Raw genomic sequence first — 27495 nt, 5'->3', positions numbered from 1 at the left:
TGAATCCCTCCTAAGGCACACTTCCCTCTCAGTGTTGGAAGCGTTTTAGACGCAGAACCTATGTGCGGATCAACACTGGTGGTGAACATCCAATATGTGGTTGGCAGGCGTAAGGGTCATAGCCTGCCCTTTATTCACAGTACCTACTGTGCCCCTAGTCCGTCCGTGTTCTTCCTTCATTCCTCCAAGGAGAAGCACTGTTCTGAATGAGTACAAAACTGAAGTAGCTACCCTAGCAGATACCTACTAGCATCCAGTCTAAGGTGCCGTTATGAGACACTTCATGTTTGCTACCCAGACACATCCTCGAGTTTTCAACCTTGCACAGATGAATCCCTGTCATTAGAACTTACGGTAGCACAGTTCCCTCCTATATTGGAAGTGTTTTGAGAAGTGGTAGACATTGTGGAAAATCCCAGTTGTTGAACATCCAGTATGCATCATAGAGGCTTAGGTGCCTTACCCTGTACTTCACTCACGGGTTGCAACGTTCTCTCTGTCCATCGTTGTTCTAACTTCTTTCCTCCACTGGAAAGACGCTGTGAGAAGTGACATTCCGCATGAAGGAGTTTCCCTTAAACAGAACTTGCTATAGTCCAACGGATAGACGGCTGAGACTGGAAAGCTATGTGCGCCTATTGGGGTTACCACAGAGTCAGTCCCAAAATCTTCCATCTTTAACAGACGTAACACTGCAGTTAATCCCTCCTAAAGCACACTTCCCTCTCAGTGTAGGAAGCGTTTTCGACGCAGAAACTAAGTGCGGATCTGCACTGGTGGTGAACATCCAATACGTGTTTGGCAGGCTTAAGCGCCTTAGCATGCCCTTTACTCACAGTACCTAATGTGCCCGTAGTCGTTCCTGTTCTATCTACATCCTCAAAGGAGAGACACTGTTATGAATGAGTACGCACCTGAAGTAGCTTCCCTGAGCAGATACCTTCCTCCGCATCCCCTCTTAGAGGCTTGTATCAGACACTTACTGGTTGCTACCCAGACACGTCCTACACTTTCCAACTGAGCACAGAAGCATCTCTGTCGTGAGAACTTAATGTAGCAGAGTTCCCTCATATACTGGAAGTGTTTTGAGAAGAGGTAGACACTGTGGAACATCTCCGGTGTTGAACTACCAGTATGCATAATAGAGGCCTACGAGGCTTACCCTGTACTTCAATCACGGTTTGCATCGTTCTCTCTGTCCGTCCTTGTTCTATCTTCTTTCTCCACTGCAAAGACACTGTGAGAAGTGACATTCCGCATGAAGGAGTTTCCCTTAAACAGAACTTCCTATAGTCTAACGGTTAGACGTCTGAGACTGGAAAGCTATGTGCGCCTAATGCGGTTACCACAGAGGCAGTCCCAAAAGCATCCTTCTTTAACAGACGTAACACTGCAGTGAATCCCTCCTAAAGCACACTTCCCTCTCAGTGTTGGAAGCGTTTTCGACGCAGAAACTAAGTGCGGATCAACACTGGTGGTGAACATCCAATATGTGGTTGGCAGGCGTAAGGTTCATAGCCTGCCCTTTATTCACAGTACCTAATGTGCCCCTAGTCCGTCCGTGTTCTTCCTTCATTCCTCCAAGGAGAAGCACTGTTTTGAATGAGTACAAAACTGAAGTAGCTTCCCTAGCAGATACCTACTACGCATCCAGTCTAAGGTGCCTTTATGAGACACTTCATGTTTGCTACCCAGACACATCCTCGAGTTTTCAACCTTGCCCAGATGCATCCCTGTCATTAGAACTTACGGTAGCACAGTTCCCTCTTATATTGGAAGTGTTTTGAGAAGTGGTAGACATTGTGGAAAATCCCAGGTGTTGAACATCCAGTATGCATCATAGAGGCTTAGGTGCCTTACCCTGTACTTCACTCACGGGTTGCAACGTTCTCTCTGTCCATCGTTGTTCTATCTTCTTTCCTCCACTGGAAAGACACTGTGAGTAGTGACATTCCGCATGAAGGTGTTTCCCTTAAACAGAACTTGCTATAGTCCACGGATAGACGGCTGAGACTGGAAAGGTATGTGCGCCTATTGGGGTTACCACAGAGTCAGTCCCAAAAGCTTCCTTCTTTAACAGACGTAACACTGCAGTGAATCCCTCCTAAAGCACACTTCCCTCTCAGTGTAGGAAGCGTTTTCGACGCAGAAACTAAGTGCGGATCTGCACTGGTGGTGAACATCCAATATGTGTATGGCAGGCTTAAGCGCCTTAGCATTCCCTTTACTCACAGTACCTAATATGCCCGTAGTCCTTCCCTGTTCTATCTACATCCTCAAAGGAGAGACACTGTTATAAATGAGTACTCACCTGAAGTAGCTTCCCTGAGCAGATACCTTCCTCCACATCCCCTCTAAGCGGCTTGTATCAGACACTTACTGGTGCTACCCAGACACGTCCTACACTTTCCAACTGAGCACAGACGCATCTCTGTCGTGAGAACCTAATGTAGCAGAGTTCCCTCATATACTGGAAGTGTTTTGAGAAGAGGTAGACACTGTGGAACATCTCCGGTGTTGAACTACCAGTGTGCATAATAGAGGCATACGAGGCTTACCCGTACTTCAATCACGGTTTGCATCGTTCTCTCTGTCCGTCCTTGTTCTATCTTCTTTTCTCCACTGCAAAGACACTGTGAGAAGTGACATTCCGCATGAAGGAGTTTCCCTTAAACAGAACTTCCTATAGTCTAACGGTTAGACATCTGAGACTGGAAAGCTATGTGCGCCTAATGCGGTTACCACAGAGTCAGTCCCAAAAGCATCCTTCTTTAACAGACGTAACACTGCAGTGAATCCCTCCTAAAGCACACTTCCCTCTCAGTGTTGGAAGCGTTTTAGACGCAGAACCTATGTGCGGATCAACACTGGTGGTGAACATCCAATATGTGGTTGGCAGGCGTAAGGTTCATAGCCTGCCCTTTATTCACAGTACCTAATGTGTCCCTAGTCCGTCCGTGTTCTTCCTTCATTCCTCCAAGGAGAAGCACTGTTATGAATGAGTACAAAACTGAAGTAGCTTCCCTAGCAGATACCTACTACGCATCCAGTCTAAGGTGCCTTTATGAGACACTTCATGTTTGCTACCCAGACACATCCTCGAGTTTTCAACCTTGCACAGATGCATCCCTGTCATTAGAACTTACGGTAGCACAGTTCCCTCCTATATTGGAAGTGTTTTGAGAAGTGGTAGACATTGTGGAAAATACCAGGTGTTGAACATCCAGTATGCATCATAGAAGCTTAGGTGCCTTACCCTGTACTTCACCCACGGGTTGCAACGTTCTCTCTGTCCGTCGTTGTTCTATCTTCTTTCCTGCACTGGAAAGACACTGTGAGAAGTGACATTCCGCATGAAGGAGTTTCCCTTAAACAGAACTTGCTATAGTCCAACGGATAGACGGCTGAGACTGGAAAGCTATGTGCGCCTATTGGGGTTACCACAGAGTCAGTCCCAAAAGCTTCCTTCTTTAACAGACGTAACACTGCAGTGAATCCCTCCTAAAGCACACTTCCCTCTCAGTGTAGGAAGCGTTTTCGACGCAGAAACTAAGTGCGGATCTGCACTGGTGGTGAACATCCAATATGTGTTTGGCAGGCTTAAGCGCCTTAGCATGCCCTTTACTCACAGTACCTAATGTGCCCGTAGTCGTTCCCTGTTCTATCTTCATCCTCAAAGGAGAGACACTGTTATGAATGAGTACGCACCTGAAGTAGCTTCCCTGAGCAGATACCTCCTACGCATCCAGTCTAAGTTGCCTGTATGAGACACTTCATGTTTGCTACCCAGACACATCCTCGAGTTTTCAACCTTGCACAGATGCATCCCTGTCATTAGAACTTACGGTAGCACAGTTCCCTCCTATATTGGAAGTGTTTTGAGAAGTGGTAGACATTGTGGAAAATCCCAGGTGTTGAACATCCAGTATGCATCATAGAGGCTTAGGTGCCTTACCCTGTACTTCACTCACAGGTTGCAACGTTCTCTCTGTCCATCGTTGTTCTATCTTCTTTCCTCCACTGGAAAGACACTGTGAGAAGTGACATTCCACATGAAGGAGTTTCCCTTAAACAGAACTTGCTATAGTCCAACGGATAGACGGCTGAGACTGAAAGCTATGTGCGCCTATTGGGGTTACCACAGAGTCAGTCCCAAAAGCTTCCTTCTTTAACAGACGTAACACTGCAGTGAATCCCTCCTAAAGCACACTTCCCTCTCAGTGTAGGAAGCGTTTTCGACGCAGAAACTAAGTGCGGATCTGCACTGGTGGTGAACATCCAATATGTGTTTGGCAGGCTTAAGCGCCTTAGCATGCCCTTTACTCACAGTACCTAATGTGCCCGTAGTCGTTCCCTGTTCTATCTTCATCCTCCAAGGAGAGACACTCTTATGAATGAGTACGCACCTGAAGTAGCTTCCCTGAGCAGATACCTTCCTCCGCATCCCCTCTTAGCGGCTTGTATCAGACACTTACTGGTTGCTACCCAGACACGTCCTACACTTTCCAACTGAGCACAGACGCATCTCTGTCGTGAGAACTTAATGTAGCAGAGTTCCCTCATATACTGGAAGTGTTTTGAGAAGAGGTAGACACTGTGGAACATCTCCGGTGTTGAACTACCAGTATGCATAATAGAGGCCTACGAGGCTTACCCTGTACTTCAATCACGGTTTGCATCGTTCTCTCTGTCCGTCCTTGTTCTATCTTCTTTTCTCCACTGCAAAGACACTGTGAGAAGTGACATTCCGCATGAAGGAGTTTCCCTTAAACAGAACTTCCTATAGTCTAACGGTTAGACGTCTGAGACTGGAAAGCTATGTGCGCCTAATGAGGTTAACACAGAGTCAGTCCCAAAAGCTTCCTTCTTTAACAGACGTAACACTGCAGTGAATCCCTCCTAAAGCACACTTCCCTCTCAGAGTTGGAAGCGTTTTAGACGCAGAACCTATGTGCGGATCAACACTGGTGGTGAACATCCAATATGTGGTTGGCAGGCGTAAGGTTCATAGCCTGCCCTTTATTCACAGTACCTACTGTGACCCTAGTCCGTCCGTGTTCTTCCTTCATTCCTCCAAGGGGAAGCACTGTTATGAATGAGTACAAAACTGAAGTAGCTTCCCTAGCAGAAACCTACTACGCATCCAGTCTAAGGTGCCTTTATGAGACACTTCATGTTTGCTACCCAGACACATCCTCGAGTTTTCAACCTTGCACAGATGCATCCCTGTCATTAGAACTTACGGTAGCACAGTTCCCTCCTATATTGGAAGTGTTTTGAGAAGTGGTAGACATTGTGGAAAATCCCAGGTGTTGAACATCCAGTATGCATCATAGAGGCTTAGGTGCCTTACCCTGTACTTCACTCACGGGTTGCAACGTTCTCTCTGTCCGTCGTTGTTCTATCATCTTTCCTCCACTGGAAAGACACTGTGAGAAGTGAATTCCGCATGAAGGAGTTTCCCTTAAACAGAACTTGCTATAGTCCAACGGATAGACGGCTGAGACTGGAAAGCTATGTGCGCCTATTGGGGTTACCACAGAGTCAGTCCCAAAAGCTTCCTTCTTTAACAGACGTAACACTGCAGTGAATCCCTCCTAAAGCACACTTCCCTCTCAGTGTAGGAAGCGTTTTCGACGCAGAAACTAAGTGCGGATCTGCACTGGTGGTGAACATCCAATATGTGTTTGGCAGGCTTAAGCGCCTTAGCATGCCCTTTACTCACAGTACCTAATGTGCCCGTAGTCGTTCCCTGTTCTATCTACATCCTCAAAGGAGAGACACTGTTATGAATGAGTACGCACCTGAAGTAGCTTCCCTGAGCAGATACCTTCCTCCGCATCCCCTCTTAGGGGCTTGTATCAGACACTTACTGGTTGCTACCCAGACACGTCCTACACTTTCCAACTGAGCACAGACGCATCTCTGTCGTGAGAACTTAATGTAGCAGAGTTCCCTCATATACTGGAATTGTTTTGAGAAGAGGTAGACACTGTGGAACATCTCCGGTGTTGAACTACCAGTATGCATAATAGAGGCCTACGAGGCTTACCCTGTACTTCAATCACGGTTTGCATCGTTCTCTCTGTCCGTCCTTGTTCTATCTTCTTTTCTCCACTGCAAAGACACTGTGAGAAGTGACATTCCGCATGAAGGAGTTTCCCTTAAACAGAACTTCCTATAGTCTAACGGTTAGACGTCTGAGACTGGAAAGCTATTTGCGCCTAATGCGGTTACCACAGAGTCAGTCCCAAAAGCATCCTTCTTTAACAGACGTAACACTGCAGTGAATCCCTCCTAAAGCACACTTCCCTCTCAGTGTTGGAAGCGTTTTAGACGCAGAACCTATGTGCGGATCAACACTGGTGGTGAACATCCAATATGTGGTTGGCAGGCGTAAGGTTCATAGCCTGCCCTTTATTCACAGTACCTAACGTGCCCCTAGTCCGTCCGTGTTCTTCCTTCATTCCTCCAAGGAGAAGCACTGTTATGAATGAGTACAAAACTGAAGTAGCTTCCCTAGCAGATACCTACTACGCATCCAGTCTAAGGTGCCTTTATGAGACACTTCATGTTTGCTACCCAGACACATCCTCGAGTTTTCAACCTTGCACAAATGCATCCCTGTCATTAGAACTTACGGTAGCACAGTTCCCTCCTATATTGGATGTGTTTTGAGAAGTGGTAGACATTGTGGAAAATCCCAGGTGTTGAACATCCAGTATGCATCTTAGAGGCTTAGGTGCCTTACCCTGTACTTCACTCACGGGTTGCAACGTTCTCTCTGTCCGTCGTTGTTCTATCTTCTTTGCTCCACTGGAAAGACACTGTGAGAAGTGACATTCCGCATGAAGGAGTTTCCCTTAAACAGAACTTGCTATAGTCCAACGGATAGATGGCTGAGACTGGAAAGGTAAGTGCGCCTATTGGGGTTACCACAGAGTCAGTCCCAAAAGCTTCCTTCTTTAACAGACGTAACACTGCAGTGAATCCCTCCTAAAGCACACTTCCCTCTCAGTGTAGGAAGCGTTTTCGACGCAGAAACTAAGTGCGGAACTGCACTGGTGGTGAACATCCAATATGTGTTTGGCAGCTTAAGCGCCTTAGCATGCCCTTTACTCACAGTACCTAATGTGCCCGTAGTCGTTCCCTGTTCTATCTACATCCTCAAAGGAGAGACACTGTTATGAATGAGTATGCACCTGAAGTAGCTTCCCTGAGCAGATACCTTCCTCCGCATCCCCTCTTAGCGGCTTGTATCAGACACTTACTGGTTGCTACCCAGACACGTCCTACACTTTCCAACTGAGCACAGACGCATCTCTGTCGTGAGAACTTAATGTAGCAGAGTTCCCTCATATACTGGAAGTGTTTTGAGAAGAGGTAGACACTGTGGAACATCTCCGGTGTTGAACTACCAGTATGCATAATAGAGGCCTACGAGGCTTACCCTGTACTTCAATCACGGTTTGCATCGTTCTCTCTGTTCGTCCTTGTTCTATCTTCTTTTCTCCACTGCAAAGACACTGTGAGAAGTGACATTCCGCATGAAGGAGTTTCCCTTAAACAGAACTTCCTATAGTCTAACGGTTAGACGTCTGAGCCTGGAAAGCTATGTGCGCCTAATGCGGTTACCACAGAGTCAGTCCCAAAAGCTTCCTTCTTTAACAGACGTAACACTGCAGTGAATCCCTCCTAAGGCACACTTCCCTCTCAGTGTTGGAAGCGTTTTAGACGCAGAACCTATGTGCGGATCAACACTGGTTGTGAACATCCAATATGTGGTTGGCAGGCGTAAGGTTCATAGCCTGCCCTTTATTCACAGTACCTAATGTGCCCCTAGTCCGTCCGTGTTCTTCCTTCATTCCTCCAAGGAGAAGCACTGTTATGAATGAGTACAAAACTGAAGTAGCTTCCCTAGCAGATACCTACTACGCATCCATTCTAAGGTGCCTTTATGAGACACTTCATGTTTGCTACCCAGACACATCCTCGAGTTTTCAACCTTGCACAGATCCATCCCTGTCATTAGAACTTACGGTAGCACAGTTCCCTCCTATATTGGAAGTGTTTTGAGAAGTGGTAGACATTGTGGAAAATCCCAGGTGTTGAACATCCAGTATGCATCATAGAGGCTTAGGTGCCTTACCCTGTACTTCACTCACGGGTTGCAACGTTCTCTCTGTCCGTCGTTGTTCTATCTTCTTTCCTCCACTGGAAAGACACTGTGAGAAGTGACATTCCGCATGAAGGAGTTTCCCTTAAACAGAACTTGCTATAGTCCAACGGATAGACGGCTGAGACTGGAAAGCTATGTGCGCCTATTGGGGTTACCACAGAGTCAGTCCCAAAAGCTTCCTTCTTTAACAGACGTAACACTGCAGTGAATCCCTCCTAAAGCACACTTCCCTCTCAGTGTAGGAAGCGTTTTCGACGCAGAAACTAAGTGCGGATCTGCACTGGTGGTGAACATCCAATATGTGTTTGGCAGGCTTAAGCGCCTTAGCATGCCCTTTATTCACAGTACCTAATGTGCCCGTAGTCGTTCCCTGTTCTATCTACATCCTCAAAGGAGAGACACTGTTATGAATGAGTACGCACCTGAAGTAGCTTCCCTGAGCAGATACCTTCCTCCGCATCCCCTCTTAGCGGCTTGTATCAGACACTTACTGGTTGCTACCCAGACACGTCCTACACTTTCCAACTGAGCACAGACGCATCTCTGTCGTGAGAACTTAATGTAGCAGAGTTCCCTCATATACTGGAAGTGTTTTGAGAAGAGGTAGACACTGTGGAACATCTCCGGTGTTGAACTACCAGTATGCATAATAGAGGCCTACGAGGCTTACCCTGTACTTCAATCACGGTTTGCATCGTTCTCTCTGTCCGTCCTTGTTCTATCTTCATTTCTCCACTGCAAAGACACTGTGAGAAGTGACATTCCGCATGAATGAGTTTCCCTTAAACAGAACTTCCTATAGTCTAACGGTTAGACGTCTGAGACTGGAAAGCTATGTGCGCCTAATGCGGTTACCACAGAGTCAGTCCCAAAAGCTTCCTTCTTTAACAGACGTAACACTGCAGTGAATCCCTCCTAAGGCACACTTCCCTCTCAGTGTTGGAAGCGTTTTAGACGCAGAACCTATGTGCGGATCAACACTGGTGGTGAACATCCAATATGTGGTTGGCAGGCGTAAGTGTCATAGCCTGCCCTTTATTCACAGTACCTACTGTGCCCCTAGTCCGTCCGTGTTCTTCCTTCATTCCTCCAAGGAGAAGCACTGTTCTGAATGAGTACAAAACTGAAGTAGCTTCCCTAGCAGATACCTACTAGCATCCAGTCTAAGGTGCCGTTATGAGACACTTCATGTTTGCTACCCAGACACATCCTCGAGTTTTCAACCTTGCACAGATGAATCCCTGTCATTAGAACTTACGGTAGCACAGTTCCCTCCTATATTGGAAGTGTTTTGAGAAGTGGTAGACATTGTGGAAAATCCCAGTTGTTGAACATCCAGTATGCATCATAGAGGCTTAGGTGCCTTAACCTGTACTTCACTCACGGGTTGCAACGTTCTCTCTGTCCATCGTTGTTCTATCTTCTTTCCTCCACTGGAAAGACGCTGTGAGAAGTGACATTCCGCATGAAGGAGTTTCCCTTAAACAGAACTTGCTATAGTCCAACGGATAGACGGCTGAGACTGGAAAGCTATGTGCGCCTATTGGGGTTACCACAGAGTCAGTCCCAAAATCTTCCTTCTTTAACAGACGTAACACTGCAGTTAATCCCTCCTAAAGCACACTTCCCTCTCAGTGTAGGAAGCGTTTTCGACGCAGAAACTAAGTGCGGATCTGCACTGGTGGTGAACATCCAATACGTGTTTGGCAGGCTTAAGCGCCTTAGCATGCCCTTTACTCACAGTACCTAATGTGCCCGTAGTCGTTCCTGTTCTATCTACATCCTCAAAGGAGAGACACTGTTATGAATGAGTACGCACCTGAAGTAGCTTCCCTGAGCAGATACCTTCCTCCGCATCCCCTCTTAGAGGCTTGTATCAGACACTTACTGGTTGCTACCCAGACACGTCCTACACTTTCCAACTGAGCACAGACGCATCTCTGTCGTGAGAACTTAATGTAGCAGAGTTCCCTCATATACTGGAAGTGTTTTGAGAAGAGGTAGACACTGTGGAACATCTCCGGTGTTGAACTACCAGTATGCATAATAGAGGCCTACGAGGCTTACCCTGTACTTCAATCACGGTTTGCATCGTTCTCTCTGTCCGTCCTTGTTCTATCTTCTTTCTCCACTGCAAAGACACTGTGAGAAGTGACATTCCGCATGAAGGAGTTTCCCTTAAACAGAACTTCCTATAGTCTAACGGTTAGACGTCTGAGACTGGAAAGCTATGTGCGCCTAATGCGGTTACCACAGAGGCAGTCCCAAAAGCATCCTTCTTTAACAGACGTAACACTGCAGTGAATCCCTCCTAAAGCACACTTCCCTCTCAGTGTTGGAAGCGTTTTCGACGCAGAAACTAAGTGCGGATCAACACTGGTGGTGAACATCCAATATGTGGTTGGCAGGCGTAAGGTTCATAGCCTGCCCTTTATTCACAGTACCTAATGTGCCCCTAGTCCGTCCGTGTTCTTCCTTCATTCCTCCAAGGAGAAGCACTGTTTTGAATGAGTACAAAACTGAAGTAGCTTCCCTAGCAGATACCTACTACGCATCCAGTCTAAGGTGCCTTTATGAGACACTTCATGTTTGCTACCCAGACACATCCTCGAGTTTTCAACCTTGCCCAGATGCATCCCTGTCATTAGAACTTACGGTAGCACAGTTCCCTCTTATATTGGAAGTGTTTTGAGAAGTGGTAGACATTGTGGAAAATCCCAGGTGTTGAACATCCAGTATGCATCATAGAGGCTTAGGTGCTTTACCCTGTACTTCACTCACGGGTTGCAACGTTCTCTCTGTCCATCGTTGTTCTATCTTCTTTCCTCCACTGGAAAGACACTGTGAGTAGTGACTTTCCGCATGAAGGTGTTTCCCTTAAACAGAACTTGCTATAGTCCACGGATAGACGGCTGAGACTGGAAAGCTATGTGCGCCTATTGGGGTTACCACAGAGTCAGTCCCAAAAGCTTCCTTCTTTAACAGACGTAACACTGCAGTGAATCCCTCCTAAAGCACACTTCCCTCTCAGTGTAGGAAGCGTTTTCGACGCAGAAACTAAGTGCGGATCTGCACTGGTGGTGAACATCCAATATGTGTATGGCAGGCTTAAGCGCCTTAGCATTCCCTTTACTCACAGTACCTAATATGCCCGTAGTCCTTCCCTGTTCTATCTACATCCTCAAAGGAGAGACACTGTTATAAATGAGTACTCACCTGAAGTAGCTTCCCTGAGCAGATACCTTCCTCCACATCCCCTCTAAGCGGCTTGTATCAGACACTTACTGGTGCTACCCAGACACGTCCTACACTTTCCAACTGAGCACAGACGCATCTCTGTCGTGAGAACCTAATGTAGCAGAGTTCCCTCATATACTGGAAGTGTTTTGAGAAGAGGTAGACACTGTGGAACATCTCCGGTGTTGAACTACCAGTATGCATAATAGAGGCATACGAGGCTTACCCGTACTTCAATCACGGTTTGCATCGTTCTCTCTGTCCGTCCTTGTTCTATCTTCTTTTCTCCACTGCAAAGACACTGTGAGAAGTGACATTCCGCATGAAGGATTTTCCCTTAAACAGAACTTCCTATAGTCTAACGGTTAGACGTCTGAGACTGGAAAGCTATGTGCGCCTAATGCGGTTACCACAGAGTCAGTCCCAAAAGCATCCTTCTTTAACAGACGTAACACTGCAGTGAATCCCTCCTAAAGCACACTTCCCTCTCAGTGTTGGAAGCGTTTTAGACGCAGAACCTATGTGCGGATCAACACTGGTGGTGAACATCCAATATGTGGTTGGCAGGCGTAAGGTTCATAGCCTGCCCTTTATTCACAGTACCTAATGTGTCCCTAGTCCGTCCGTGTTCTTCCTTCATTCCTCCAAGGAGAAGCACTGTTATGAATGAGTACAAAACTGAAGTAGCTTCCCTAGCAGATACCTACTACGCATCCAGTCTAAGGTGCCTTTATGAGACACTTCATGTTTGCTACCCAGACACATCCTCGAGTTTTCAACCTTGCACAGATGCATCCCTGTCATTAGAACTTACGGTAGCACAGTTCCCTCCTATATTGGAAGTGTTTTGAGAAGTGGTAGACATTGTGGAAAATACCAGGTGTTGAACATCCAGTATGCATCATAGAAGCTTAGGTGCCTTACCCTGTACTTCACCCACGGGTTGCAACGTTCTCTCTGTCCGTCGTTGTTCTATCTTCTTTCCTGCACTGGAAAGACACTGTGAGAAGTGACATTCCGCATGAAGGAGTTTCCCTTAAACAGAACTTGCTATAGTCCAACGGATAGACGGCTGAGACTGGAAAGCTATGTGCGCCTATTGGGGTTACCACAGAGTCAGTCCCAAAAGCTTCCTTCTTTAACAGACGTAACACTGCAGTGAATCCCTCCTAAAGCACACTTCCCTCTCAGTGTAGGAAGCGTTTTCGACGCAGAAACTAAGTGCGGATCTGCACTGGTGGTGAACATCCAATATGTGTTTGGCAGGCTTAAGCGCCTTAGCATGCCCTTTACTCACAGTACCTAATGTGCCCGTAGTCGTTCCCTGTTCTATCTTCATCCTCAAAGGAGAGACACTGTTATGAATGAGTACGCACCTGAAGTAGCTTCCCTGAGCAGATACCTCCTACGCATCCAGTCTAAGTTGCCTGTATGAGACACTTCATGTTTGCTACCCAGACACATCCTCGAGTTTTCAACCTTGCACAGATGCATCCCTGTCATTAGAACTTACGGTAGCACAGTTCCCTCCTATATTGGAAGTGTTTTGAGAAGTGGTAGACATTGTGGAAAATCCCAGGTGTTGAACATCCAGTATGCATCATAGAGGCTTAGGTGCCTTACCCTGTACTTCACTCACGGGTTGCAACGTTCTCTCTGTCCATCGTTGTTCTATCTTCTTTCCTCCACTGGATAGACACTGTGAGAAGTGACATTCCACATGAAGGAGTTTCCCTTAAACAGAACTTGCTATAGTCCAACGGATAGACGGCTGAGACTGAAAGCTATGTGCGCCTATTGGGGTTACCACAGAGTCAGTCCCAAAAGCTTCCTTCTTTAACAGACGTAACACTGCAGTGAATCCCTCCTAAAGCACACTTCCCTCTCAGTGTAGGAAGCGTTTTCGACGCAGAAACTAAGTGCGGATCTGCACTGGTGGTGAACATCCAATATGTGTTTGGCAGGCTTAAGCGCCTTAGCATGCCCTTTACTCACAGTACCTAATGTGCCCGTAGTCGTTCCCTGTTCTATCTTCATCCTCAAAGGAGAGACACTCTTATGAATGAGTACGCACCTGAAGTAGCTTCCCTGAGCAGATACCTTCCTCCGCATCCCCTCTTAGCGGCTTGTATCAGACACTTACTGGTTGCTACCCAGACACGTCCTACACTTTCCAACTGAGCACAGACGCATCTCTGTCGTGAGAACTTAATGTAGCAGAGTTCCCTCATATACTGGAAGTGTTTTGAGAAGAGGTAGACACTGTGGAACATCTCCGGTGTTGAACTACCAGTATGCATAATAGAGGCCTACGAGGCTTACCCTGTACTTCAATCACGGTTTGCATCGTTCTCTCTGTCCGTCCTTGTTCTATCTTCTTTTCTCCACTGCAAAGACACTGTGAGAAGTGACATTCCGCATGAAGGAGTTTCCCTTAAACAGAACTTGCTATAGTCCAACGGATAGACGGCTGAGACTGGAAAGCAATGTGCGCCTATTGGGGTTACCACAGAGTCAGTCCCAAAAGCTTCCTTCTTTAACAGACGTAACACTGCAGTGAATCCCTCCTAAAGCACACTTCCCTCTCAGTGTAGGAAGCGTTTTCGACGCAGAAACTAAGTGCGGATCTGCACTGGTGGTGAACATCCAATATGTGTTTGGCAGGCTTAAGCGCCTTAGCATGCCCTTTACTGACAGTACCTAATGTGCCCTTAGTCGTTCGCTGTTCTATCTTCATCCTCAAAGGAGAGACACTGTTATGAATGAGTACAAAACTGAAGTAGCTTCCCTGAGCAGATACCTTCCTCCGCATCCCCTCTTAGCGGCTTGTATCAGACACTTACTGGTTGCTACCCAGACACGTCCTACACTTTCCAACTGAGCACAGACGCATCTCTGTCGTGAGAACTTAATGTAGCAGAGTTCCTCATATACTGGAAGTGTTTTGAGAAGAGGTAGACACTGTGGAACATCTCCGGTGTTGAACTACCAGTATGCATAATAGAGGCCTACGAGGCTTACCCTGTACTTCAATCACGGTTTGCATCGTTCTCTCTGTCCGTCCTTGTTCTATCTTCTTTTCTCCACTGCAAAGACACTGTGAGAAGTGACATTCCGCATGAAGGAGTTTCCCTTAAACAGAACTTCCTATAGTCTAACGGTTAGACGTCTGAGACTGGAAAGCTATGTGCGCCTAATGCGGTTACCACAGAGTCAGTCCCAAAAGCATCCTTCTTTAACAGACGTAAAACTGCAGTGAATCCCTCCTAAAGCACACTTCCCTCTCAGTGTTGGAAGCGTTTTAGACGCTGAACCTATGTGCGGATCAACACTAGTGGTGAACATCCAATATGTGGTTGGCAGGCGTAAGGTTCATAGCCTGCACTTTATTCACAGTACCTAATGTGCCCCTAGTCCTTCCGTGTTCTTCCTTCATTCCTCCAAGGAGAAGCACTGTTATGAATGAGTACAAAACTGATGTCGCTTCCCTGAGCAGATACCTCCTATGATTCCAGTCTATGGTGCCTTAATGGAACACTTCATGTTTGCTACCCAGACACATCCTCGACTTGTCAACATTGCACAGATGCATCCCTGTCATTAGAACTTACATTAGCACAGTTGCCTCCTATATTGGAAGTGTTTTGAGAAGTGGTAGACATTGTGGAAAATCCCAGGTGTTGAACATCCAGTATGCATCATAGAGGCTTAGGTGCCTTACCCTGTACTTCACTCACGGGTTGCAACGTTCTCTCTGTCCGTCGTTGTTCTATCTTCTTTCCTGCACTGGAAAGACACTGTTAGAAGTGACATTCCGCATGAAGGAGTTTCCCTTAAACAGAACTTGCTATAGTCCATCGGATAGACGGCTGAGACTGGAAAGCTATGTGCGCCTATTGGGGTTACCACAGAGTCAGTCCCAAAAGCTTCCTTCTTTAACAGACGCAACACTGCAGTGAATCCCTCCTAAAGCACACTTCCCTCTCAGTGTAGGAAGCGTTTTCGACGCAGAAACTAAGTGTGGATCTGCACTGGTGGTGAACATCCAATATGTGTTTGGCAGGCTTAAGCGCCTTAGCATGCCCTTTACTCACAGTACCTAATGTGCCCGTAGTCGTTCCCTGTTCTATCTTCATCCTCAAAGGAGAGACACTGTTATGAATGAGTACGCTCCTGAAGTAGCTTCCCTGAGCAGATACCTTCCTCCGCATCCCCTCTTAGCGGCTTGTATCAGACACTTACTGGTTGCTACCCAGACACGTCCTACACTTTCCAACTGAGCACAGACGCATCTCTGTCGTGAGAACTTAATGTAGCAGAGTTCCCTCATATACTGGAAGTGTTTTGAGAAGAGGTAGACACTGTGGAACATCTCCGGTGTTGAACTACCAGTATGCATAATAGAAGCCTACGAGGCTTACCCTGTACTTCAATCACGGTTTGCATCGTTCTCTCTGTCCGTCCTTGTTCTATCTTCTTTTCTCCACTGAAAAGACACTGTGAGAAGTGACATTCCGCATGAAGGAGTTTCCCTTAAACAGAACTTCCTATAGTCTAACGGTTAGACGTCTGAGACTGGAAAGCTATGTGCGCCTAATGCGGTTACCACAGAGTCAGTCCCAAAAGCATCCTTCTTTAACAGACGTAACACTGCAGTGAATCCCTCCTAAAGCACACTTCCCTCTCAGTGTTGGAAGCGTTTTAGACGCTGAACCTATGTGCGGATCAACACTGGTGGTGAACATCCAATATGTGGTTGGCAGGCGTAAGGTTCATAGCCTGCACTTTATTCACAGTACCTAATGTGCCCCTAGTCCTTCCGTGTTCTTCCTTCATTCCTCCAAGGAGAAGCACTGTTATGAATGAGTACAAAACTGATGTCGCTTCCCTGAGCAGATACCTCCTATGATTCCAGTCTATGGTGCCTTAATGGAACACTTCATGTTTGCTACCCAGACACATCCTCGAGTTGTCAACATTGCACAGATGCATCCCTGTCATTAGAACTTACATTAGCACAGTTGCCTCCTATATTGGAAGTGTTTTGAGAAGTGGTAGACATTGTGGAAAATCCCAGGTGTTGAACATCCAGTATGCATCATAGAGGCTTAGGTGCCTTACCCTGTACTTCACTCACAGGTTGCAACGTTCTCTCTGTCCGTCGTTGTTCTATCTTCTTTCCTGCACTGGAAAGACACTGTGAGAAGTGACATTCCGCATGAAGGAGTTTCCCTTAAACAGAACTTGCTATAGTCCATCGGATAGACGGCTGAGACTGGAAAGCTATGTGCGCCTATTGGGGTTACAACAGAGTCAGTCCCAAAAGCTTCCTTCTTTAACAGACGTAACACTGCAGTGAATCCCTCCTAAAGCACACTTCCCTCTCAGTGTAGGAAGCGTTTTCGACGCAGAAACTAAGTGTGGATCTGCACTGGTGGTGAACATCCAATATGTGTTTGGCAGGCTTAAGCGCCTTAGCATGCCCTTTACTCACAGTACCTAATGTGCCCGTAGTCGTTCCCTGTTCTATCTTCATCCTCAAAGGAGAGACACTGTTATGAATGAGTACGCACCTGAAGTAGCTTCCCTGAGCAGATACCTTCCTCCGCATCCCCTCTTAGCGGCTTGTATCAGACACTTACTGGTTGCTACCCAGACACGTCCTATACTTTCCAACTGAGCACAGACGCATCTCTGTCGTGAGAACTTAATGTAGCAGAGTTCCCTCATATACTGGAAGTGTTTTGAGAAGAGGTAGACACTGTGGAACATCTCCGGTGTTGAACTACCAGTATGCATAATAGAGGCCTACGAGGCTTACCCTGTACTTCAATCACGGTTTGCATCGTTCTCTCTGTCCGTCCTTGTTCTATCTTCTTTTCTCCACTGCAAAGACACTGTGAGAAGTGACATTCCGCATGAAGGAGTTTCCCTTAAACAGAACTTCCTATAGTCTAACGGTTAGACGTCTGAGACTGGAAAGCTATGTGCGCCTAATGCGGTTACCACAGAGTCAGTCCCAAAAGCATCCTTCTTTAACAGACGTAACACTGCAGTGAATCCCTCCTAAAGCACACTTCCCTCTCAGTGTAGGAAGCGTTTTCGACGCAGAAACTAAGTGCGGATCTGCATTGGTAGTGAACATCCAATATGTGTTTGGCAGGCTTAAGCGCCTTAGCATGCCCTTTATTCACAGTACCTAATGTGCCCGTAGTCGTTCCCTGTTCTATCTTCATCCTCAAAGGAGAGACACTGTTATGAATGAGTACAAAACTGAAGTAGCTTCCCTGAGCAGATACCTTCCTCCGCATCCCCTCTTAGCGGCTTGTATTAGACACTTACTGGTTTCTACCCAGACACGTCCTACACTTTCCAAACTGAGCACAGACGCATCTCTGTCGTGAGAACTTAATGTAGCAGAGTTCCCTCATATACTGGAAGTGTTTTGAGAAGAGGTAGACACTGTGGAACATCTCCGGTGTTGAACTACCAGTATGCATAATAGAGGCCTACGAGGCTTACCCTGTACTTCAATCACGGTTTGCATCGTTCTCTCTGTCCGTCCTTGTTCTATCTTCTTTTCTCCACAGCAAAGACACTGTGAGAAGTGACATTCCGCATGAAGGAGTTTCCCTTAACAGAACTTCCTATAGTCTAACGGTTAGACGTCTGAGACTGGAAAGCTATGTGCGCCTAATGCGGTTACCACAGAGTCAGTCCCAAAAGCATCCTTCTTTAACAGACGTAACACTGCAGTGAATCCCTCCTAAAGCACACTTCCCTCTCAGTGTAGGAAGCGTTTTCGACGCAGAAACTAAGTGCGGATCTGCACTGGTGGTGAACATCCAATATGTGTTTGGCAGGCTTAAGCGCCTTAGCATGCCCTTTATTCACAGTACCTAATGTGCCCGTAGTCGTTCCCTGTTCTATATTCATCCTCAAAGGAGAGACACTCTTATGAATGAGTACGCACCTGAAGTAACTTCCCTGAGCAGATACTTTCCTCCGCATCCCCTCTTAGCGGCTTGTATCAGACACTTACTGGTTGCTACCCAGACACGTCCTACACTTTCCAAACTGAGCACAGACGCATCTCTGTCGTGAGAACTTAATGTAGCAGAGTTCCCTCATATACTGGAAGTGTTTTGAGAAGAGGTAGACACTGTGGAACAACTCCGGTGTTGAACTACCAGTATGCATAATAGAGGCCTACGAGGCTTACCCTGTACTTCAATCACGGTTTGCATCGTTCTCTCTGTCCGTCCTTGTTCTATCTTCTTTTCTCCACTGCAAAGACACTGTGAGAAGTGACATTCCGCATGAAGGAGTTTCCCTTAAACAGAACTTCCTATAGTCTAACGGTTAGACGTCTGAGACTGGAAAGCTATGTGCGCCTAATGCGGTTACCACAGAGTCAGTCCCAAAAGCATCCTTCTTTAACAGACGTAACACTGCAGTGAATCCCTCCTAAAGCACACTTCCCTCTCAGTGTTGGAAGCGTTTTAGACGCAGAACCTATGTGCGGATCAACACTGGTGGTGAACCTCCAATATGTGGTTGGCAGGCGTAAGGTTCATAGCATGCCCTTTATTCACAGTACCTACTGTGCCCCTTACCGTCCGTGTTCTTCCTTCATTCCTCCAAGGAGAAGCACTGTAAAGAATGAGTACAAAACTGAAGTAGCTTCCCTGCGCAGATACCTCCTACGCATCCAGTCTAAGGTGCCTTTATGTGACACTTCATGTTTGCTACCCAGACACATCCTCGAGTTTTCAACCTTGCACAGATGCATCCCTGTCATTAGATCTTACGGTAGCACAGTTCCCTCCTATATTGGAAGTGTTTTGAGAAGTGGTAGACATTGTGGAAAATCCCAGGTGTTGAACATCCAGTATGCATCATAGAGGCTTAGGTGCCTTACCCTGTACTTCACTCACGGGTTGCAACGTTCTCTCTGTCCGTCGTTGCTCTATCTTCTTTCCTCCACTGCAAAGACACTGTGAGAAGTGACATTCCGCATGAAGGAGTTTCCCTTAAACAGAACTTGCTATAGTCCAACGGATAGACGGCTGAGACTGGAAAGCTATGTGCGCCTATTGGGGTTACCACTGAGTCAGTCCCAAAAGCTTCCTTCTTTAACAGACGTAACACTGCAGTGAATCCCTCCTAAAGCACACTTCCCTCTCAGTGTAGGAAGCGTTTTCGACGCTGAAACTAAGTGCGGATCTGCACTGGTGGTGAACATCCAATATGTGTTTGGCAGGCTTAAGCGCCTTAGCATGCCCTTTACTCACAGTACCTAATGTGCCCGTAGTCGTTCCCTGTTCTATCTTCATCCTCAAAGGAGAGATACTGTTATGAATGAGTACGCACCTGAAGTAGCTTCCCTGAGCAGATACCTTCCTCCGCATCCCCTCTTAGCGGCTTGTATCAGACACTTACTGGTTGCTACCCAGACACGTCCTACACTTTCCAACTGAGCACAGACGCATCTCTGTCGTGAGAACTTAATGTAGCAGAGTTCCCTCATATACTGGAAGTGTTTTGAGAAGAGGTAGACACTGTGGAACATCTCCGGTGTTGAACTACCAGTATGCATAATAGAAGCCTACGAGGCTTACAATGTACTTCAATCACGGTTTGCATCGTTCTCTCTGTCCGTCCTTGTTCTATCTTCTTTTCTCCACTGCAAAGACACTGTGAGAAGTGACATTCCGCATGAAGGAGTTTCCCTTAAACAGAACTTCCTATAGTCTAACGGTTAGACGTCTGAGACTGGAAAGCTATGTGCGCCTAATGCGGTTACCACAGAGTCAGTCCCAAAAGCATCCTTCTTTAACAGACGTAACACTGCAGTGAATCCCTCCTAAAGCACACTTCCCTCTCAGTGTTGGAAGCGTTTTAGACGCAGAACCTATGTGCGGATCAACACTGGTGGTGAACATCCAATATGTGGTTGGCAGGCGTAAGGTTCATAGCCTGCCCTTTATTCACAGTACCTACTGTGCCCCTAGTCCGTCCGTGTTCTTCCTTCATTCCTCCAAGGAGAAGCACTGTTATGAATGAGTACAAAACTGAAGTAGCTTCCCTGAGCAGATACCTCCTATGATTCCAGTCTATGGTGCCTTAATGGAACACTTCATGTTTGCTACCCAGACACATCCTCGACTTGTCAACATTGCACAGATGCATCCCTGTCATTAGAACTTACATTAGCACAGTTGCCTCCTATATTGGAAGTGTTTTGAGAAGTGGTAGACATTGTGGAAAATCCCAGGTGTTGAACATCCAGTATGCATCATAGAGGCTTAGGTGCCTTACCTGTACTTCATTCACCGTTGCAACGTTCTCTCTGTCCGTCGTTGTTCTATCTTCTTTCCTCCACTGGAAAGACACTGTGAGAAGTGACATTCCGCATGAAGGAGTTTCCCTTAAACAGAACTTGCTATAGTCCAACGGATAGACGGCTGAGACTGGAAAGCTATGTGCGCCTATTGGGGTTACCACAGAGTCAGTCCCAAAAGCTTCCTTCTTTAACAGACGTAACACTGCAGTGAATCCCTCCTAAAGCACACTTCCCTCTCAGTGTAGGAAGCGTTTTCGACGCAGAAACTAAGTGCGGATCTGCACTGGTGGTGAACATCCAATATGTGTTTGGGAGGCTTAAGCGCCTTAGCATGCCCTTTACTCACAGTACCTAATGTGCCCGTAGTCGTTCCCTGTTCTATCTACATCCTCAAAGGAGAGACACTCTTATGAATGAGTACGCACCTGAAGTAGCTTCCCTGAGCAGATACCTTCCTCCGCATCCCCTCTTAGCGCCTTGTATCAGACACTTACTGGTTGCTACCCAGACACGTCCTACACTTTCCAACTGAGCACAGACGCATCTCTGTCGTGAGAACTTAATGTTGCAGAGTTCCCTCATATACTGGAAGTGTTTTGAGAAGAGGTAGACACTGTGGAACATCTCCGGTGTTGAACTACCAGTATGCATAATAGAAGCCTACGAGGCTTAACCTGTACTTCAATCACGGTTTGCATCGTTCTCTCTGTCCGTCCTTGTTCTATCTTCTTTTCTCCACTGCAAAGACACTGTGAGAAGTGACATTCCGCATGAAGGAGTTTCCCTTAAACAGAACTTCCTATAGTCTAACGGTTAGACGTCTGAGACTGGAAAGCTATGTGCGCCTAATGCGGTTACCACAGAGTCAGTCCCCAAAGCATCCTTCTTTAACAGACGTAACACTGCAGTGAATCCCTCCTAAAGCACACTTCCCTCTCAGTGTTGGAAGCGTTTTAGACGCAGAACCTATGTGCGGATCAACACTGGTGGTGAACATCCAATATGTGGTTGGCAGGCGTAAGGTTCATAGCCTGCCCTTTATTCACAGTACCTAATGTGCCCCTAGTCCGTCCGTGTTCTTCCTACATTCCTCCAAGGAGAAGCACTGTTATGAATGAGTACAAAACTGAAGTAGCTTCCCTGAGCAGATACCTACTACGCATCCAGTCTAAGGTGCCTTTATGAGACACTTCATGTTTGCTACCCAGACACATCCTCGAGTTGTCAACCTTGCATAGATGCATCCCTGTCATTAGAACTTACGGTAGCACAGTTCCCTCCTATATTGGAAGTGTTTTGAGAAGTGGTAGACATTGTGGAAAATCCCAGGTGTTGAACATCCAGTATGCATCATAGAGGCTTAGGTGCCTTACCCTGTACTTCACTCACGGGTTGCAACGTTCTCTTTGTCCGTCGTTGTTCTATCTTCTTTCCTCCACTGGAAAGACACTGTGAGAAGTGACATTCCGCATGAAGGAGTTTCCCTTAAACAGAACTTGCTATAGTCCAACGGATAGACGGCTGAGAATGGAAAGCTATGTGCGCCTATTGGGGTTACAACAGAGTTAGTCCCAAAAGCTTCCTTCTTTAACAGACGTAACACTGCAGTGAATCCCTCCTAAAGCACGCTTCCCTCTCAGTGTAGGAAGCGTTTTCGACGCAGAAACTAAGTGCGGATCTGCACTGGTGGTGAACATCCAATATGTGTTTGGCAGGCTTACGCGCCTTAGCATGCCCTTTACTCAGAGTACCTAATGTGCCCGTAGTCGTTTCCTGTTCTATCTTCATCCTCAAAGGAGAAACACTGTTATGAATGAGTACGCACCTGAAGTAGCTTCCCTGAGCAGATACCTTCCTCCGCATCCCCTCTTAGGGGCTTGTATCAGACACTTACTGGTTGCTATCCAGACACGTCCTACTCTTTCCGACTGATGACAGACGCATCTCTGTCGTGAGAAATTACTGAGGCACAGTTCCGTCATATACTGGAAATGTTTTGAGAAAAGGTAGGACTTGTGGAACATCTCCGCTGTTGAACTTCCAGTAAACATCATAGAGGCCAAAGTGGCTTACCCTGTACTTCACTCACGGTGTGCAACAATCTCTCTGTCCGTCCTTGTTCTATCTTTTTTCCTCCACATAAAGACACTGTGAGAAGTAACAATCCACATGAAGGAGTTTCCCTTAAAAGAACTTCCTTTAGTCTAAAGGTTAGACGTCTGAGACCGGAAAGCTATGGGCGCCTAATGCGTTTACCACAGAGTCAGTCCCAAAAGCTTCCTTCTTTAACAGACGTAAAACTGCAGTGAATCCCTCCTAAAGCACACTACCATCTCAGTGTTGGTTGCGTTTTCGACGTAGAAACTAAGTGCGGATCACCACTGGTTGTGAATATCCCATATGAGTTTGGCAGGCTTAAGCGCGATAGCGTGCTCTTTACTCAAAGTACCTAAAGTGCCCGTAGTCCTTCTCTGTTCTATCTTCATCCTCAAAGGAGAAACACTGTTATGAATGAGTACGCACCTGAAGTAGGTATCCTGAGCAGATACCTTCCTCTGCATCCCCTCTGAGGTGCCTGTATCAGACACTGTATGGTTGTTACCCAGACACGTCCTACACTTCCCAACTGAGCACAGACGCTTCTCTGTCGTGAGAACTTACTGTAGCAGAGTTCCCTCATATACTGGAAGTGTTTTGAGAAGAGGTAGACACTGTGGAACATCTCCGGTGTTGAACTACCAGTATGCATAATAGAGGCCTACGTAGCTTACCCTGTACTTCAATCACGGTTTGCATCGTTCTCTCTGTCCGTCCTTGTTCTATCTTCTTTTCTCCACTGCAAAGACACTGTGAGAAGTGACATTCCGCATGAAGGAGTTTCCCTTAAACAGAACTTCCTATAGTCTAACGGTTAGACGTCTGAGACTGGAAAGCTATGTGCGCCTAATGCGGTTACCACAGAGTCAGTCCCAAAAGCTTCCTTCTTTAACAGACGTAACACTGCAGTGAATCCCTCCTAAGGCACACTTCCCTCTCAGTGTTGGAAGCGTTTTAGACGCAGAACCTATGTGCGGATCAACACTGGTGGTGAACATCCAATATGTGGTTGGCAGGCGTAAGGTTCATAGCCTGCCCTTTATTCACAGTACCTACTGTGCCCCTAGTCCGTCCGGGTTCTTCCTTCATTCCTCCAAGGAGAAGCACTGTTATGAATGAGTACAAAACTGAAGTAGCTTCCCTGAGCAGATACCTCCTACGCATCCAGTCTAAGGTGCCTTTATGAGACACTTCATGTTTGCTACCCAGACACATCCTCGAGTTTTCAACCTTGCACAGATGCATCCCTGTCATTAGAACTTACGGTAGCACAGTTCCCTCCTATATTGGAGGTGTTTTGAGAAGTGGTAGACATTGTGGAAAATCCCAGGTGTTGAACATCCAGTATGCATCTGAGGCTTAGGTGCCTTACCTGTACTTCATTCACCGTTGCAACGTTCTCTCTGTCCGTCGTTGTTCTATCTTGTTTCCTCCACTGGAAAGACACTGTGAGAAGTGACATTCCGTATGAAGGAGTTTCCCTTAAACAGAACTTGCTATAGTCCAACGGATAGACGGCTGAGACTGGAAAGCTACGTTCGCCTATTGGGGTTACCACAGAGTCAGTCCCAAAAGCTTCCTTCTTTAACAGACGTAACACTGCAGTGAATCCCTCCTAAAGCACACTTCCCTCTCAGTGTAGGAAGCGTTTTCGACGCAGAAACTAAGTGCGGATCTGCTCTGGTGGTGAACATCCAATATGTGTTTGACAGGCATAAGCGCCTTAGCATGCCCTTTACTCACCGTACCTAATGTGCCCGTAGTCGTTCCCTGTTCTATCTTCATCCTCAAAGGAGAGACACTGTTATGAATGAGTACGCACCTGAAGTAGCTTCCCTGAGCAGATACCTTCCTCCGCATCCCCTCTTAGCGGCTTGTATCAGACACTTACTGGTTGCTACCCAGACACGTCCTACACTTTCCAACTGAGCACAGACGCATCTCTGTCGTGAGAACTTATTGTTGCAGAGTTCCCTCATATACTGGAAGTGTTTTGAGAAGAGGTAGACACTGTGGAACATCTCCGGTGTTGAACTACCAGTATGCATAATAGAAGCCTACGAGGCTTACAATGTACTTCAATCACGGTTTGCATCGTTCTCTCTGTCCGTCCTTGTTCTATCTTCTTTTCTCCACTGCAAAGACACTGTGAGAAGTGACATTCCGCATGAAGGAGTTTCCCTTAAACAGAACTTCCTATAGTCTAACGGTTAGACGTCTGAGACTGGAAAGCTAAGTGCGCCTAATGCGGTTACCACAGAGTCAGTCCCAAAAGCATCCTTCTTTAACAGACGTAACACTGCAGTGAATCCCTCCTAAAGCACACTTCCCTCTCAGTGTTGGAAGCGTTTTAGACGCAGAACCTATGTGCGGATCAACACTGGTGGTGAACATCCAATATGTGGTTGCCAGACGTAAGGTTCATAGCCTGCCCTTTATTCACAGTACCTAATGTGCCCCTAGTCCGTCCGTGTTCTTCCTTCATTCCTCCAAGGAGAAGCACTGTTATGAATGAGTACAAAACTGAAGTAGCTTCCCTGAGCAGATACCTCCTACGCATCCAGTCTAAGGTGCCTTTATGAGACACTTCATGTTTCCTACCCAGACACATCCTCGAGTTGTCAACCTTGCACAGATGCATCCCTGTCATTAGAACTTACATTAGCACAGTTGCCTCCTATATTGGAAGTGTTTTGAGAAGTGGTAGACATTGTGGAAAATCCCAGGTGTTGAACATCCAGTATGCATCATAGAGGCTTAGGTGCCTTACCCTGTACTTCACTCACGGGTTGCAACGTTCTCTCTGTCCGTCGTTGTTCTATCTTCTTTCCTGCACTGGAAAGACACTCTGAGAAGTGACATTCCGCATGAAGGAGTTTCCCTTAAACAGAACTTGCTATAGTCCAACGGATAGACGGCTGAGACTGGAAAGCTATGTGCGCCTATTGGGATTACCACAGAGTCAGTCCCAAAAGCTTCCTTCTTTAACAGACGTAACACTGCAGTGAATCCCTCCTAAAGCACACTTCCCTCTCAGTGTAGGAAGCGTTTTCAACGCAGAAACTAAGTGCGGATCTACACTGGTGGTGAACATCCAATATGTGTTTGGCAGGCTTAAGCGCCTTAGCATGCCCTTTACACACAGTACCTAATGTGCCCGTAGTCGTTCCCTGTTCTATCTTCATTCTCAAAGGAGAGACACTGTTATGAATGAGTACGCACCAGAAGTAGCTTCCCTGAGCAGATACCTCCTATGCATCCAGTCTAAGGTGCCTTTATGAGACACTTCATGTTTGCTACCCAGACACATCCTCGAGTTGTCAACCTTGCACAGATGCATCCCTGTCATTAGAACTTACATTAGCACAGTTCCCTCCTATATTGGAAGTGTTTTGAGAAGTGGTAGACATTGTGGAATATCCCAGGTGTTGAACATCCAGTATGCATCATAGAGGCTTAGGTGCCTTACCCTGTACTTCACTCACGGGTTGCAACGTTCTCTCTGTCCGTCGTTGTTCTATCTTCTTTCCTCCACTGGAAAGACACTGTGAGAAGTGACATTCCGCATGAAGGAGTTTCCCTTAAACAGAACTTGCTATAGTCCATCTCATAGAGGGCTGAGACTGGAAAGCTATGTGCGCCTATTGGGGTTACCACAGAGTCAGTCCCAAAAGCTTCCTTCTTTAACAGACGTAACACTGCAGTGAATCCCTCCTAAAGCACACTTCCCTCTCAGTGTAGGAAGCGTTTTCGACGCAGAAACTAATTGCGGATCTGCACTGGTGGTGAACATCCAATATGTGTTTGGCAGGCTTAAGCGCCTTAGCATGCCCTTTACTCACAGTACCTAATGTGCCCGTAGTCGTTCCCTGTTCTATCTTCATCCTCAAAGGAGAGACACTGTTATGAATAAGTACGCACCTGAAGTAGCTTCCCTGAGCAGATACCTTCCTCCACATCCCCTCTTAGCGGCTTGTATCAGACACTTACTGGTTGCTACCCAGACACGTCCTACACTTTCCAACTGAGCACAGACGCATCTCTGTCGTGAGAACTTAATGTAGCAGAGTTCCCTCATATACTGGAAGTGTTTTGAGAAGAGGTAGACACTGTGGAACATCTCCGGTGTTGAACTACCAGTATGCATAATAGAGGCCTACGAGGCTTACCCTGTACTTCAATCACGGTTTGCATCGTTCTCTCTGTCCGTCCTTGTTCTATCTTCTTTTCTCCACTGCAAAGACACTGTGAGAAGTGACATTCCGCATGAAGGAGTTTCCCTTAAACAGAACTTCCTATAGTCTAACGGTTAGACGTCTGAGACTGGAAAGCTATGTGCGCCTAATGCGGTTACCACAGAGTCAGTCCCAAAAGCATCCTTCTTTAACAGACGTAAAACTGCAGTGAATCCCTCCTAAAGCACACTTCCCTCTCAGTGTTGGAAGCGTTTTAGACGCTGAACCTATGTGCGGATCAACACTGGTGGTGAACATCCAATATGTGGTTGGCAGGCGTAAGGTTCATAGCCTGCACTTTATTCACAGTACCTAATGTGCCCCTAGTCCTTCCGTGTTCTTCCTTCATTCCTCCAAGGAGAAGCACTGTTATGAATGAGTACAAAACTGATGTCGCTTCC

The sequence above is a fragment of the Neovison vison genome, chromosome 4, assembly GCF_020171115.1.
Source record: "Neovison vison isolate M4711 chromosome 4, ASM_NN_V1, whole genome shotgun sequence".
NCBI classification, from domain to species: domain Eukaryota; kingdom Metazoa; phylum Chordata; class Mammalia; order Carnivora; family Mustelidae; genus Neogale; species Neogale vison.
Note: the sequence above shows the minus strand (reverse complement) of the source record.